Raw genomic sequence first — 16,563 nt, forward strand, 5'->3', positions numbered from 1 at the left:
CTTATCTACGCCCCTGGACTCCGGACACTCAGAGCCCACCTTCTCAGGATGAGACCTATGGTAAGCCTTGATGAGACGAGTGGCCTTAATGTCCGCCACTGGGACCCACCTCCTCTCCTCAGGACCATAACCCTCCCAATGAACGAGGTACTGGAGAGAACCGCGGATAATGCGAGAATCCACAATCCTAGAGACCTGAAATTCAATATTACCATCAACAACAATTGGAGGAGGAGGCAAAGAGGAGGGTACAGTGGGTTGGACATAAGGTTTTAATAGGGACCTGTGCAAAACATTATGGATCTTCCAAGTCTGAGGAAGATCAAGACGGAAGGCAACGGGATTGATGACGAACAAGATCTTGTAAGGCCCAATAAACTTAGGACCCAACTTCCAGGAGGGAACCTTCAGTTTGATATTCTTTGTAGACAACCACACCAGATCACCCACATTCAGGTCCGGACCAGGCACACGTCTCTTATCCGCCACACGCTTATATCTCTCACTCATCCTCTTCAGATAACCCTGAATCTTTTGCCAAATAAATGACAAAGACGAGGAAAATCTCTCCTCATCAAGCAAAAAATTGTGACTTATCAGAGGACTCCTGGCGACGGTTATTTAAAGCAAACTCAGCAAGGGACAAAAAAGAACACCAATCCTCCTGATTCCCTGCCACAAAACAGCACAGATATGTCTCCAGATTCTGATTGACGCGTTCGGTCTGGCCATTAGACTGCGGGTGAAAAGCAGAAGAGAACGACAACCAAACCCCCAAGCGAGAACAGAAGGCCTTCCAGAATCTGGAAACAAATTGGGTGCCCCTATCAGAAACAATGTCTGAAGGAATGCCATGCAATTTAACAATGTGATCAACAAACGCTTGCGCCAGCGTCTTAGCATTGGGTAACCCAGGAAAGGGAATGAAATGCGGCATTTTGCTAAAACGGTCCACTACTACCACAATCACAGTCTTCCCCGAGGAACGAGGCAGGTCCGTAATGAAGTCCATGGACAGATGCGTCCAAGGACGGGAAGGAATGGGTAACGGGAGGAGAGAACCCGATGGCCGTGAATGAGGGACCTTGGCATGAGCGCAGGTCTCGCAGGCTGCCACAAAACCCTCAACCGTCTTACGAAGAGCCGGCCACCAGAATCTCCGAGCAATTGGATCCACTGTGGCTCTACTCCCCGGGTGCCCAGCAAGGACAGTATCGTGGTGCTTCTTAAAGGGTTTCTATCACTTCGTTTCACCTATTTAGCTTTCAGACACTAGCGATCCGCTAGTGTCTGCTTTATCTAACCATCCTAATATAAGAGCTTATTGTCCTGCCGTTTAGCTAAAAAAATAACTTATATAGATATGCAAATGAGCCTCTAGGTGCTATGGGGGCGTCATTAGCACCTAGAGGCTCCGTCTACCTTAACAAACTGCCGCCGCCCAGCGCGTCCCTCCAGCCCGCCCATCTCCAGCTGAAGCGATCCTCTCCGTGCGCGTCTCTGTTCTGCGCATGCGCAGTGAATGTCTGATCGCTTCCCTGCTCAGACATCTCCACTGCGCCTGTTCCTCGGAGCACTATGACGTCATCGGCGCAGGCGCAGTGGAGATGTCTGAGCAGGGAAGCGATCAGACATTCACTGCGCATGCGCCGAATACGAGGAGCATCGCATTCCGGAGGAGATGGGCGGGCTGGAGGGACGCGCTGGGCGGCGGCAGTTTGTTAAGGTAGACGGAGCCTCTAGGTGCTAATCACGCCCCCATAGCACCTAGAGGCTCATTTGCATATCTATATAAGTTATTTTTTTAGCTAAACGGCAGGACAATAAGCTCTTATATTAGGATGGTTAGATAAAGCAGACGCTAGCGGATCGCTAGTGTCTGAAAGCTAAATAGGTGAAACGAAGTGAAAGAAACCCTTTAAAAACCTTGTGTCGTAAAGCGAGAGGCACAAAGATCAGGAGCCTCTGCCTGGGCTGCCTGAACCTCTGCCTCCAAATCAGGATAAAGAGCAGAGACGACCACCCCTTCAGCCAAAATGGGACCCAGGTCTTCAAAGTTCCCCCCTCCCGGAAAACAACGTGACAGGGCATCCGCCTTCACATTTTTAACCCCAGGGCGGAACATAACAACAAAATTAAACCTAGAAAAGAACAAAGACCATCTGGCCTGTCTCGGGTTCAGACGTTTGGCCGATTCCAAGTAGGCCAGATTCTTATGGTCTGTAAACACGGTAATAGGGTGTCTGGCTCCCTCTAACCAATGGCGCCATTCCTCAAAAGCTAATTTGATGGCCAACAACTTCCTATCTCCCACATCGTAATTTCTCTCTGCAGAGGAGAGTTTCCTTGAGAAAAAGGCACACGGTCGCCATTTAGCAGGAGAGGGACCCTGAGATAAGACCGCACCCACACCCACCTCAGAAGTGTCCACCTCAACAATAAACGGAAGAGAGACATCAGGTTGTACCAAAATGGGAGCGGATGCAAAACTCTCTTTGATAGTAGAAAAGGCTTTAAGCGCATCTACCGACCACGAAGAAAAATCGACCCCCTTTTTAGTTATATCAGTAAGTGGCTTAACAACAGAGGAATAATTCAAAATGAAATTTCTGTAATAATTAGCAAAACCCAAAAACCGCATCAGCGCCTTATGATTCTCAGGAAGCTCCCAATCAAGCACAGCGCTGACCTTCTCAGGGTCCATGGTTAACCACTTCCCATCTGGGCCCTTTGCCCCCTTCCTGACCAGGCCAAATTTAGCAAAACGGACATATCTCACTTTATGTGGTAATAACTTTGGAACGCCTTTTTTTATCCAAGTCATTCAGAGATTGTTTTCTCGTGACACATTGTACTTCATGATAGTCATAAATTTGAGTCAAAATATTTCACCTTTATTTATGAAAAAATCCCAAATTTACCCAAAAATTTAAAAAAATCGCAATTTTCTAAATTTCAATTTCTCTGCTTTTAAAACAGAAAGTGATACCTCATAAAATATTTATTATTTAACATTCCCCATATGTCTACTTTATGTTGGCATCATTTTGGAAATGTCATTTTATTTTTTTAGGACGTTAGAAGGCTTAGAAGTTTAGAAGCAATTCTTCAAATTTTTAAGAAAATTGCCAAAACCCACTTTATAAGGACCAGTTCAGGTCTGAAGTCACTTTGTGGGGCCTACATAGTGGATACCCCCATAAATGACCCCATTGTAGAAACTACACCCCTCAAGGTATTCAAAACCGATTTTACAAACTTTGTTAACCCTTTAGGCGTTCCACAAGAATTAAAGGAAAATGGAGATCAAATTTTTAAATTTCACTTTTTTGGCAGATTTTCCATTTTAATCAATTTTTTTCTCTAACACATCGATGGTTAACAGCCAAACAAAACTCAATATTTATTACCCAGATTCTGCGGTTTACAGAAACACCCCACATGTGGTCGTAAACTGCTGTATGGGCACACGGCAGGGCGCAGAAGGAAAGGAACTCCACATGGTTTTTAGATGCCATGTCCCATTTGAAGCCCCCTGATGCACCCTTACAGTAGAAACTCCCAAGAAGTGACCCCATTTTGGAAACTAGGGGATAAGGTGCCAGTTTTATTAGTACTATTTTTGGGTACATATGATTTTTTTATCATTCAATATAACACTTTATGGGGCAAGGTGACCAAAAAATTGGTTGTTTTAGCACAGTTTCTATTTATTTATTTTTACAGCGTTCACCTTAGGGGTTCAGTCAAGTGACATTTTTATAGAGCAGATTGTTACGGACGTGGCGATACCTAATATGTATACTTTTTCTCATTTATTAAAGTTTTACACAATAATAGCATTTTTGAAACCAAAAAATTATGTTTTAATGTGTCCATGTTCTGAGAGCTATAGTTTTTTTATTTTTTGAGAGATTTTCTTATGTAGGGGCTCATTTTTTGCGGGATGAGGTGACGGTTTTATTGGTACCATTTTGTGGGACATACGCGTTTTTGATCACTTGGTGTTGCACCTTTTGTGATGCAAGGTGACAAAAATTGCTTGTTTTGACACAGTTTTTTTTTTTTTTTTTTTACGGTGTTCACCCGAGGGGTTAGGTCATGTGATATTTTTATAGAGCTGGTTTTTACGGACGCGGCAATACCTAATATGTATACTTTTTTTTATTTGTTTCACTTTAACACAATAATAGCATTTTTGAAACCAAAAAAATTATGTTTTAGTGTCTCCATGTTCTAAGAGCTATAGTTTTTTTATTTTTTGAGAGATTTTCTTATGTAGGGGCTCATTTTTTGCGGGATGAGGTGACGGTTTTATTGGTACCATTTTGTGGGACATACGCGTTTTTGATCACTTGGTGTTGCACCTTTTGTGATGCAAGGTGGCAAAAATTGCTTGTTTTGACACAGTTTTTTTTATTTATTTTTTACGGTGTTCATCCGAGGGGTTAGGTCATGTGATATTTTTATAGAGCTGGTTTTTACGGACGCGGCAATACTAAATATGTCTATTTTACTTTATTTTTTCTATTTTAATTTTTTTTTTTTTATTCCTAACTTGGGAACTTTTTTTTTTTTTACATGTGAAACTTTATTTTATTTTATTTTTTCAACCCTTTATTTTTTTTTATTTTTTTTTACACTTTTCGTCCCCCATAAGGTCATACAAGACCTCTGGGGGACATTTGCTTCACTTTTTCTTTTTTTTTTCACAGTTGATTTCTCCTGTAACTGGGGCTGAGATAGTAGCCCCAGTTACAGGACAAATGCACCCCTATAGAGGCTGTACAGCAGCAATCCTGCGCTGTACAGCCTCACAGCAGGGCTGATCGAGGTCTCTGAGAGACCTCACACAGCCCCTGCACTCTCCGGTCCCGGCGGTCACATGACCGCCGGGCCGGAACAGGAAGCGCACAGCGCTTCCTGCTCTGCAGACACAGCGCTCGGTGAGCGCTGTGTCTGCAGCGATCGTGAAGGCAGGGACACCTGGGAACTGTCCCTGCCTTGTGTTAGGGTTGCCCTGCTGTCACTGACAGCGGGCAACCCGATCAGCAGCTGCACGATTAGCGTGCAGCTGCTATTTCTGACAGGACGTTCTAAAACGTGCTGTCAGAAATAGACGTCCACCCATAGGACGTTTATATCCTATGGGCGGACGTGAGGCGGTTAAGTGACTTTAGATTCAGGGACTTCAGTGGGGGACTGCAATTAGCCAGTTTATTAGTACTACATTATATTGTATTTTTCGCTTTTGTGGTGTAATCCCCATTTAGTATGTGTTGCACAATTGACAACGCAGTCCAGTGCACATCTTGAATGATGTATGCAGTCCTGGAACAGCCATTCAAGGGTGTATATCTTTGTTGAAGATGTGAGCAAATTACCCTTTTGGAATCGCAAATCGAGTCTCTAAATGGGCAAGTTTCAACACTGAGAGGCATTGACAATTTGCAAAAGAGTTTGCTTCTCACCGAGCAAGCACTCTTTGGGGTAGATGAGGGGGAGGGTGACAGAGAGGAGGCTGAGGAAAGTGAGGTAGCTAGCTGGGTAACAGTCAGAAAGCGGGGTAGAGGGAAGAGTGTCAGGGAGGCTAGCCCTGATCTGACACACCCCAACAAGTTTGCACGTTTGGCAGATGAGGGGGATATCAGTCCAGGGACGGCACTGCCGCAGCCGGACACTTCCTCTGCCAGTCAGGGGAATGTCAGCTCCGGTAAGCAGGGGACCAGGAGAGCAGGGCAGGCCAGACAGGTGCTGGTAGTGGGAGACTGTTGAGGAAGGGTTGAGACGTATGCATATATACCCATACATGCATGCAATCACGTGCGGCCATGTATGGTATATATGCATACATGTACTACCGCATCCTGGGATGATGTGCACAGATGTGCCAAGCATCTGTGCGCGTTTGCCCATGGGTGCCCACAGGGACTCATGGTGGCCCCTGTGGGAAATATATGCACCCTTAGCATATATACTGTGGCCCCCTTTTCTATATATATATGTATATGTATTTCCATAATCCCCCTTTATAATATGTATAGGGCAGTGGCCCCTTGTATACATGTGTATACATATTAGGATATGTATACATGTATATAACTGGGCCCCTTATGCCCCCTGATGTGTGTGTATTTGTCCCCTATGTTGGTGTATACATGTGTATGGATGTGCCCCATGCATCCATACACATATATAGATATATATTATATGATATTCCCCCCCTCTATACATCTGAAACCAGATGCATCGGTGTGAATGTCCCCCAAGCATTCACACAGATGCAATCTGGTTGATTGTATCAGAATGACCAGACTAAGGTCTGGTCATCCTGATAACTTCAAAGGACTCAGATTCCACAGAATCTGAGCCCTTTGATATAATTGTCACCAGCGCCGCTGGAGACAATTATACATGATAGAAGGAGAGGAGGTTTCTCCCCTTCTTCTATTATGCGCATTCCGGCAGCGAAATTAACATCTCGCTGGCCGGAATGCTAAATACCACAGGCGGGAGATCAAAGGCTTCCCCCGCCTGTTGGTATGAAAGCGCAGCCCCGATGCGCTCGTTCAGGAGACGCACGGGCCGGCGCAGTGACATCATCTCACTGCGCCGGCCCACGTGTCTCCAATAGTGGTGTGCGCGCGCGCGCGCCACCCTGTGGGCGGTGCGGCAGTGCGGGCCGTGGGATATAAATATCCCACGGACCCAGCACTGGAGTAGAAGAGCCGTGCCGCCCCCCCCCGCCGCTGAAGGAGATCCCCCTTAGACGAACGAGCGACCCCTGGACCAACGAGCATCAATCCTAAGTATCACTCCATATACCCTCCGGACCCCCCTGCATTACCCTCCGGACCCCCCTGCAATATACCCCACTACTCTCTCTCCCTATATACCCCCTACCACTCTCACCACTATATACCCCCCTATTACTATATATACCCCACTATATACCCCACTACTCTCTCTCCCTATATACCCCCTACCACTCTCACCACTATATACCCCCCTATTCCTATATACCCCCTACCACTCTCACCACTCACTATATACCCCACTACTACTATATATATATATATACCCCACTACTATACTCCCCTGGTAACCCTATCCTCCCCTGGTAATCCTATCCTCCCCTGGTAATCCTATCCTCCCCTGGTAATCCTATCCTCCCCTGGTAATCCTATCCTCCCCTGGTAACCCTATACTCCCCTGGTATACTCCCCTGGTAACCCTATCCTCCCCTGGTATTCCTATATACCCCTAATAACCCTTTAATGCTTTGAGGTCGGCTTACACCCGTGTAAGACCACCGTCAACCTTCGTCTACCCCATAGGGACAGTTTATAGTACTAGGTGGGTGGGCTGTTAATATTGAATGTGTGTATCGTATAGTTAGTTTATGGGCGGAATTGGGAACGTGTAGTGTAGTTGAGTACTGTATAATTAGTGCTGTATTGTTAGTGTATTGCGCAGTGTATTGTTAATAAATACTGTTATATTTGTATCTATCTGTGTAACGTGTAGTTATTGGCAATAGTTAGTAAGGCGCATGCAGCTAGTGTAGCGATCAGTGTAAGGCATAGTGAAAATATTGTTATTGTTATATAAAGGCATAAATAGGCGGAGTTATCAATAGCTGACTCCTCCTATTTATGAATATTAATTACCGATATTTACATAAATATTGGTGATTAATATTCCCCCTTTACATTGGCGAGCCAGGCCCACTGCTAAGAGTTTGTTTTCTGGGTTTTGGTTTGGTGAGGAGAATCGCTTACGCTGTAAACTAGTCAGACAGGAGGGACGCGGTCAGTGGATTCTGAGCGTCCATTGCCTGATAGTTCGTACAGGTAAAGCGGTTTGTTCAATCAGAACCAGACACAGAGCAATCTCTACAGCAGAGAATCTATAATATTTTCTGATTTTTCCGTATTAATATTTTCTGATTCCCTTACACGCCCACTGGAGAGAAGTCATCACCTACACCACTGAAGAGAGAACCATCGTCATTGAAGTCGAACAGAAGTCGTCTGGCTGGTCGGGAGAAGGCGTTCCGAATATTGAAGGACCTCCTCCACGCAGCAAAACAGCACAACCAACAACGACACCAATGAAGATGGCCTCTCGTCAAAAAGTAAGTATGAACTTCGCCACACTGCAACACCTCAGCAAACATAGCACATACAACCCCATCATCCCCACCACGTACAAATCCACTGAGCTGCTATGGTCCACCTTATTGGACCAGGCATACGCTCATGACAAACTCTGCATTAATCGCAGCATGTTTAAAAAAACCAAAAAACGGCTCCAAATGTTAGCCAAATTGGTTCACACCTTTGAGGATATCATTTGGAAGCCGGAACATCTGGAAACACTTAACAGCACGTCAAAGGCAGAGGAAGTTTCCAACACTGCAAACTTCCACTGCAATTGTTGTGTTGAGAACATTAAACAGTTACACACATTACAAACACAACTACAAGAGAAATCCCAGTGTACGGTCGAGAGGGGCAGGGAAATTTGCGTGTTAGAGTCTAGACTCTCGGACAAGGAGAGTTTCTACTCTGACATGGATAAGGAACTGCTCAGACTGTACACTGAGATAAACCAGTTCAGGAACAATACGGTATCTATGGATAACATGATTGTTCAACTTCGAGAGGACCTGACTGCAAAAACGCAAACCATTGCGGATTTGCAGCAGGTCATCTCAAATCTGTCACGGCCTGGTGCTAACAGTATGGTGCCCACGAAACAGGTTTGTGTTTCGGAAATGGCACAGGGGGAGATAGCGGCGACAGCGCCAAGATCTTCCACGGATCAAACATCCGATACAGTAGACACTAGGGGACGGGTGGAACGGACGATACATTTCACCCACACACCCATGGAGAATAGTAGCAACCGATCCCAGGAACAGGGCAACGATTGGAGAGAGGAAAGTGGTTGGCCATTTACCACTTCCAATCCGCCAACGCGTCCGGAAAGACAGGAAGATTTTTATCCTAACCATTCCAGTATGGAAAGGATAAACTTCCTGTTACGGATCTGCAAGGAGATCCCAAAATATGATCCCAGTGTAGATCCGTTTACTTCATGTGATATCTTCGAGGGTCACTGTAACAAGTATTCAGTGGCTCACGAATATCGCATGGAGTTATTCAAGTTATGGTTACCTACACACCTAAACCAAAGGTATGAGGTAACGGGGAGGACGCAACCCATGAATGGACAGTTTTATGACAAGGAGGAACGTCTCTCCATACTCATGAGACTGGCAACGGGCCATTGGGACGTCACTCCGGATATCCTGTCCAAGTTCAAACCCACTATACATGACGAACCTCTGTCTATGTGTAGTCGGTTTGAAGCAATGTACAGAAGGGTTACAAAAGATCACGGTATCGGAATTCCACAGGGTATGATACGTATGTTTGTGGAAAAATTCCCATACCTTGACACTGCAATCCGGTTGAGTGCAGCTAGGGAGCCATCCCTCACGGATGCTGCTATGATTATTGAGCAGTGCAGACAGGATACACTGCTCAATAAGAAATCTGTCAAAGTGACGGAGCGTGCGCCGGTACACGATTCATCTCAGGATGAACGGGTACAGCACACAAAAGGTAACTCGGCTATTCGCCCCACAGCCCCGCCATTGGAAAGGATGGGAGGCATTCGATGCTTCCTATGTTTGCAATATGGGCACATAAAGAGGAATTGTCCACAATGGTCACGTAATAACCGGACTAATTCTGAGAGAACAGGCAATAATAACGGTTTCAAGATGAAACCTAATTATGCCAAATCAGGGGGGGAATATGTTGAGAGAAATCTGGGATATTCACAGGTCCAGACACCAAAACGTGTGTCTGTGGCGAACGTTCCAGCACATTCGGTAACGGGTGTGGAATCCCCGGAATCCACACCAAGGTTCCATAGCAAGAACCCACAAGTGGCAGTATGTACCTCACAGGTACCTACGGGGAGTCTGGTGGAAATTGACTGAAGATCAGGGATCCCTAAAGATCTGGCGCCAGTATGTCCTATCATACTGGATTCTTCAGGGAGACCCCACATAAAAGCCAAAATAAAGAATCAGGACACTGAAATCATGCTTGACACTGGTGCGGAAATCTCCATTACCAATGTCAAACATGATTTACATCCCAACAGCCCTCAGTGTGTGGTGATCGGATTTGATCACCAACAAGGGGGAGTGAAGGCCCACAGAATAGAGGAAGTAATCGTCCAGATCACCAGTTACATGACCCTTAGGATCCCCATGTGGTATTACCCCGGTTCTGACAACATTATCGGAACCGATGTAATGACACAAAATGGGTGGATCCTGGATCTGGCAAATTGCATTGTGTGGAAGGGTCCCAGACGAGCTAAGGTGTTTGTTATCCAACGCCATTGTCTGGGACCACCTTTGCAAGCAGTAGAAAATTCTACTGACATACTCGAACACAAGTGGCCTGAGGTCTCACATAATCTAGACCTGGAGCCTATTGTGTACGAGCATCCCGAACTGTGGGCCCAGAGCAAAAATGACTGTGGCAGACTGATTGGAGTTCAGGTGGACATTCAGGGTCCTGACCCTCCACCTCAACGCCAATACCGATTTCCACCAGAAGCCACCCATTCAATTATGGACACGGTCCAGGAGTTGAAGACTAGGGGTGTGGTTATTGAGGGTAATTCAAAATGCAACAATGCCCTCTGGCCAGTCAAGAAAAAGGACACTAGTGCATGGAGGCTCACCATAGACCTCCGGATCCTCAATAAATACACCCCAATGTCAGCTCCAGTGGTGGCCCAGACTCCCGACATCATGGCCAGAATAAGCGGCAAAAGCCGCGTATTCTCGACTCTAGATGTTGCTAACGGGTTCTTCTCTATCGAACTCACGGAGTCATGCCGGTACAAATTTGCCTTTACGGTGGGGGACAAACAGTACATGTTTGCTGTACTGCCTCAGGGGTTACACAGCAGCCCCACGTATTTTCATCAGGCATTGGCGGCCGTACTGAGTGTGTTCTCACGACCGGAATGCCTTCTACAATACGTGGATGACCTGCTCTTGCATACAGAAACCATAGAGGAACATTTGGTTCTGTTGAAAGAGCTGCTGGGACTCCTGACAAAGTCAGGACTCAAGCTGAGTCCCCATAAGGCAAATTTGGCCAAAGCGGAGGTAACCTTCCTTGGGGTCCAAATTTCCTTTGGAACCAAAGGAATCATGACAGCCCGTGTGGAAGCCATGGTGAAGCTACCCAGACCCGGCACTCTTCAGGATTTGAGAAAATTCCTGGGGGTGGCCAACTTTATGAGGGAATTCATAGAGGACTTTGCTGCCAAAGCAAAACCTCTCTATGAGCTCCTTAGAGGGGAAGAACCCTCAATCAAAGGCTGGTCCGAGACACAGGAAGAGGCCTTTTCAATTTTGAAAAGGGACCTATCCTCTGCACCTGTGTTGGCTACTCCACATCCAGATGGGGAAATGGCCATACAGGCGCATGCAGGGATGGAGTCTATCGCAGCGGTCCTTCTTCAGAAAGTAGGGTATGAGGCCCGACCGCTGGGATATTTCTCCAGGCTACTTTCACCCGTCGAACGAGGGTTCGATGAATGTGCCAAACAATTGGCAGCCATACACTATGCCGTCAAGACTACCGAGCATATTGTAGGCTTCCGACCCCTCACCTTGCAGACTCCACATTCTCCTTTAGCCCTCTTGCTCCGTGATACTCTCCCTGGAGTCTCCCAACAGAGATTCGGGAGATGGATCATGGATCTCAGTGGCCGGAATCTGCAGGTGGACCATAAGGCCAAGTATGTTCTGTCTCAGTTGCTAAACCTGACTGGAACCGAACATGACTGTGGCCAACCCGAACTGGACGACTCTCCACAGATGTTCAGAACCGACAGATGTCCAGATGACAGAGTCATCTTTGTTGATGGCTCTCGATTCTATTTGGAAGGAGAATATGTCACGGGTTTTGCTGTACTGGATGAGACCACTGGTACCCAGAGTCTTGTCAGGCTACCGGGTCACATGTCAGCACAGCGTGCAGAGCTAGAGGCGGTCAAAGAAGCTCTGCTTCTTCAGCCCCCAGGGAAACGAACTATATACAGCGACAGCTCGTATGTAGTTCGCTCCCTCACCCTGCATCTTGACATATGGAAGAAGAGAGGCTTTGTAGACAGCCAAAACAAACCTCTGGCTCATGTGTCGGTCCTGAAAGAGCTGTGGGAGTGGGGCATGGCACATATGACGGAAGCAGCCATTATCAAAATCCCGGCACATCAAAAAGGCGATGAACCTTTGATAATGGGAAACAACAAGGCAGACGAGTTGGCTAAACTAGCGGCAGTGTCTGGTACCCTCCGGGAACCGGGCATGGTGCCGCTACCAACTCACCGGATTGCAGCACGTACCCATCTGAGTGACGGCCCGGTGTCATTTGAAGAGGAACAATCTAAGGATCCTCTTCTAATGACACACATCAAATCACCTCAACACCCCTGGTCTGTACAACAAGGGATCCTGTGTTACGATACCGGTACTCAGCAACTTCCTCTTCCGGTGGTCCCGCAACATCTGCAAGCAGAACTGACGCGATTGAACCCCCAACTGTTTGGACACCTTGGCCGGAATAAACTCTTGCCTCTCCTGAGAGACAAATTATACTGGCCAGGGATGTCCCATTCAGTAGAGGAGGTTACCCAACAGTGCCTGGTGTGTGCTCAAGTCAACCCAAGGGCATCCGCCCTGAAACCAGTGTTGCAACGGGTTCCACCTGCGGATGGTCCGTGGTCCGCGATACAAATCGATTTCATTGGACCATTACCAACCGGAAGTCGTAACTGCCGTTACGCATTGGTAATAGTGGATGTCTTCTCGAAATGGGTAGAAGCCATCCCCACGGTCAATGAAACGGCTTCCACGACTGCCCGGGTTCTCTGGGAACAGGTTCTGTCACGATGGGGTATCCCCAGAGTGATAGAATCAGACAGAGGGACACATTTCACGGGTAAGGTAATGAAAGCGCTTTGTGGTCTCTTAGACATAAAGCAAAGGTTTCATGTGCCTTACCACCCTCAGTCAGCGGGTATCGTGGAACGGATGAACCGGACCATCAAAACCCGGCTTTCCAAGGCGCTGCTGGAGAAGGGTTCCTCTTGGGTAACCTATCTTCCAGCAGTGCTGATGGGTATTCGAGCCACCGAAGCCTCCAGTACCGGTATCTCCCCGTATGAACTGATGACCGGACGTAAGATGCCCCTATGTCTCCCCAACGAACCTCAAGTGTCAGAGCCCACGAAAGACGCCATCGCCAGAGACATGTTTCTCCAACAGGTTCAACAGAACCTGAAAGAGCTACTGCCTCACGCAGCAATACGGCTACACAAACCGTATCTACAGGGGGAAACGCCAATGCCCGCTGTAGGAGAAATGGTGATGGTAAAAGTATTCCGTCGGGCTGGCCCCTGGGACGCAAACTGGGAAGGACCATACAAGGTCCTTGAAGTAATGGGAGACACCATGCTGAAAGTGCAAAGGCCAATCACCAACAAAAAGAAATCCCATAGACGGCAGGAACTCTTGTGGATTCACATCGACCAAGCCAAAGCCACCCGAGCTTCCCCAACTCAATAACATATACCGTTCTGAGTTGGGTGAAGGGGGGGAGGGGTAATAGGGCTTGGTGGGTCGATGATAAATCCATTCCACTGATCACACTCCATCTAATTACAGAACACAAGAGGGAGACACGCCATGGGACCACTTGACCAGGGAAGAGCTAGGCATTCTCTGAACGGGATATGTCTCCAGCTTGTGACACTGGCGGTAAGCATGTTGACGGCAGGGTCGGCCTCTTCAGGGGAGGGCCTGGGGACTAACATTGATATGGCAAACATATCACTTAATGGACCCGGCCTTTTAATGGTGGAATGTTTGGGTGGCAAAATCCGGAAACCATACGAGAACTTCGCCTTTACTTCAGGTCAGTGGTATCTGTATGGTTTCCAAAGAGAGGGTTTTGCCAACGGTGTAATTCAGCATTATACCCCAGTGGAGAATGTGTCTGCCATTCAACATGACTTACACGCCCTCTGTCTCAAGGAATTTAGGCATTTTCAGGACTCAGACCCTACACCTATCAAATCCTTAAGATGGGTATCTAAAGACCCACACTTGCACCCATACCAGCAAGTGAGAGCTAACACTACTACGGTGTTATGCACTAAGAAGGGAATACTGAGTCCTGAAGATGTCACTGGGGCAGAGTACAGCGGTTGGCACATCCTGAAGGCTACCTTCCTGGAGAAGGATAGCCTAGACAGGTTAAGGGTTAGGACATATTTTGATAGGCCCATTCCAGTAAAAGGCACCCTGAAGGCTTATTGCATGTTAAGAGATTCCCAGATGATTATCACCAGGGAATCCAGTTACGTTCAGGGACATGTGTTCACTGATTATTTACGAACCAATATAATGATGTTAAAATTAAACTGCAGTGACTCTGGTCAAGCCATCTGGAACGATCAGAGTGGTCTGGTGAAACTGGAAGGCTTATATCGAGCCACAGTTTTAAAGGTACGGACCGACGCAGAGGACCCCAGGTATGCTCGGTTAAGGGGATCTCCATCCATACGGTCTTTCATGATCACCATCATGAGAGACAACTGTGTTTCTGAGGTGACAGGATACTATTTTGTCACCTATGCTCACTGGGAGCAAGAAACCCAGATGGTGATGTTGGACACTAATCCCTGGAGTTGGGATTTGGTGTGCAACGGGATAGACACCCCTACGGTGGATATATGGATGGATGGTACTCCTATGACTGAAGAATACCGGGGGAGGTATGTGTCTTCCGATTGGAAGGACCCCAGGGGTAGAGATATTAACTTTGACATCAATATAGATGGTTCGTTTAAATGGCCTTTTTGTGAGACAGCAGACGAGGGGTGCTGGACCTTTACTCAGTGGGTCTATCTGTCCCAAACAAAACCTGTAGGGAAGCTAGTGTTACAGGCTGGAGAAAACGATCAGTGGTACCCCTTCAAAGGAAGGGGACAGATCTGTACAACAGTGGTGAGGGTCCCCTACGATACAGAAGATCTCCAACCGGTAAAACCACATTCCGACTCCTGCACCGCCCCTATCCATCAATTGGCAGATCCTGTAGCTCCTCAACTGTCATCCCCCTGGAAAATCATCACGGACGCCAAATTCATCCTATTTACCTGGAGAATTTCCGTAGATGACTTCCGAGTTGACCATTGGGATCACAGGTGTGAGGAGTTCGTCAGGAACCAAATTGACATGGTAAGAGGTTGGATAGAGGCGGGACAAGAGGTAAGAAAAGACGACCCCCCACGCAGGAAGAACAGGGGGAGGAGAGATCTAGTGGCTATGGGACTTGGCGGAGGCGCTTTGGGAGTGGGCGCCCTGAACACTATGGATATGGAAGTCCTGAGAAATAAGCTTGGAGAAGTTGCGCGACATGCCGGGGAAGGATTCAGGACCCAGCTTGATGTAAACCACGTCCTAGAGGGTTTACAGCATTCGCACATTGATGCCACCACCTCTCTATCTTCTGCTATACGTGAGAAGTTTAGGAGGTTAGTGGTGGGTCTGTTAGAGGAGCAGGATCGGGCTCAGCTTGCTCTGGCGTGTACGCAGGTCCAAAGCGAACTCTCGGACATCCTTAAACATATTGTCTCAGCACTACACAACGGCCACTTCCCATTCAACCTCCGCCAGCGAATAAGTCCACTGATCTCTCCTTTCGCCATCAACCATACCAACTGGTGGGCGGTTCAGTGGCATGGGTGTCGAAATTCAACCTGTACTGCTTCGTCATTGGCACCTGTGTCCGGTCGCACTAGACAGGGATACAGTGTCATCAATCTAGGTACGGTGATGAACAACCGAACGGTACTTCATCCCCAGCTCCCCTCGAGCGTTCTAACCTATGAAGAAGGCCATCCTTCTTTGTTTGACACAGAAGGATGTTGGTTGAGAGAGGATGCCATCCTATGTCAGGGTGGTCGAGATCGGGTGCTTGGGCACCAGTGTTGGAACACCGAGGGGACCTGTGAGATGAAGGTCAACCCAATACCTTCATCCTCTTTAAAATACTTGGGACAGGGATATTGGTGTTGGTACCAAGGGAATAATGGGTCATATACAATTTATGGATTCAATTGTACCGAGCGAGGAACACTCTTCCCCGGAGCGTACTGTACCCTTAGCCCCGTTCTAGGTCTGGACGTCGCAGGACAGCAAGGAAGAACCCCAATCACCCCGGAAAGAAGACTCGACATCCGCCCCGATGTTCCCGTGAGACTTCAGAAGATTCCCCTTGGCCTCGGCAAAGAACTTAAACAGCTCCTGATGGATTTCAGCCAAGAGGAAGAAATCTTACAACATCTTCGGGAGACGGAGAAACAGGCCACTATTCGACTTACCCATGACCGAATGAAAATTACCGCAGTTGCCACAGCTTTGGACAAGGACTCAAAGATCTCATGGTGGGA

Source organism: Bufo bufo, chromosome 7 (assembly GCF_905171765.1).
Source record: "Bufo bufo chromosome 7, aBufBuf1.1, whole genome shotgun sequence".
NCBI lineage: Eukaryota > Metazoa > Chordata > Amphibia > Anura > Bufonidae > Bufo > Bufo bufo.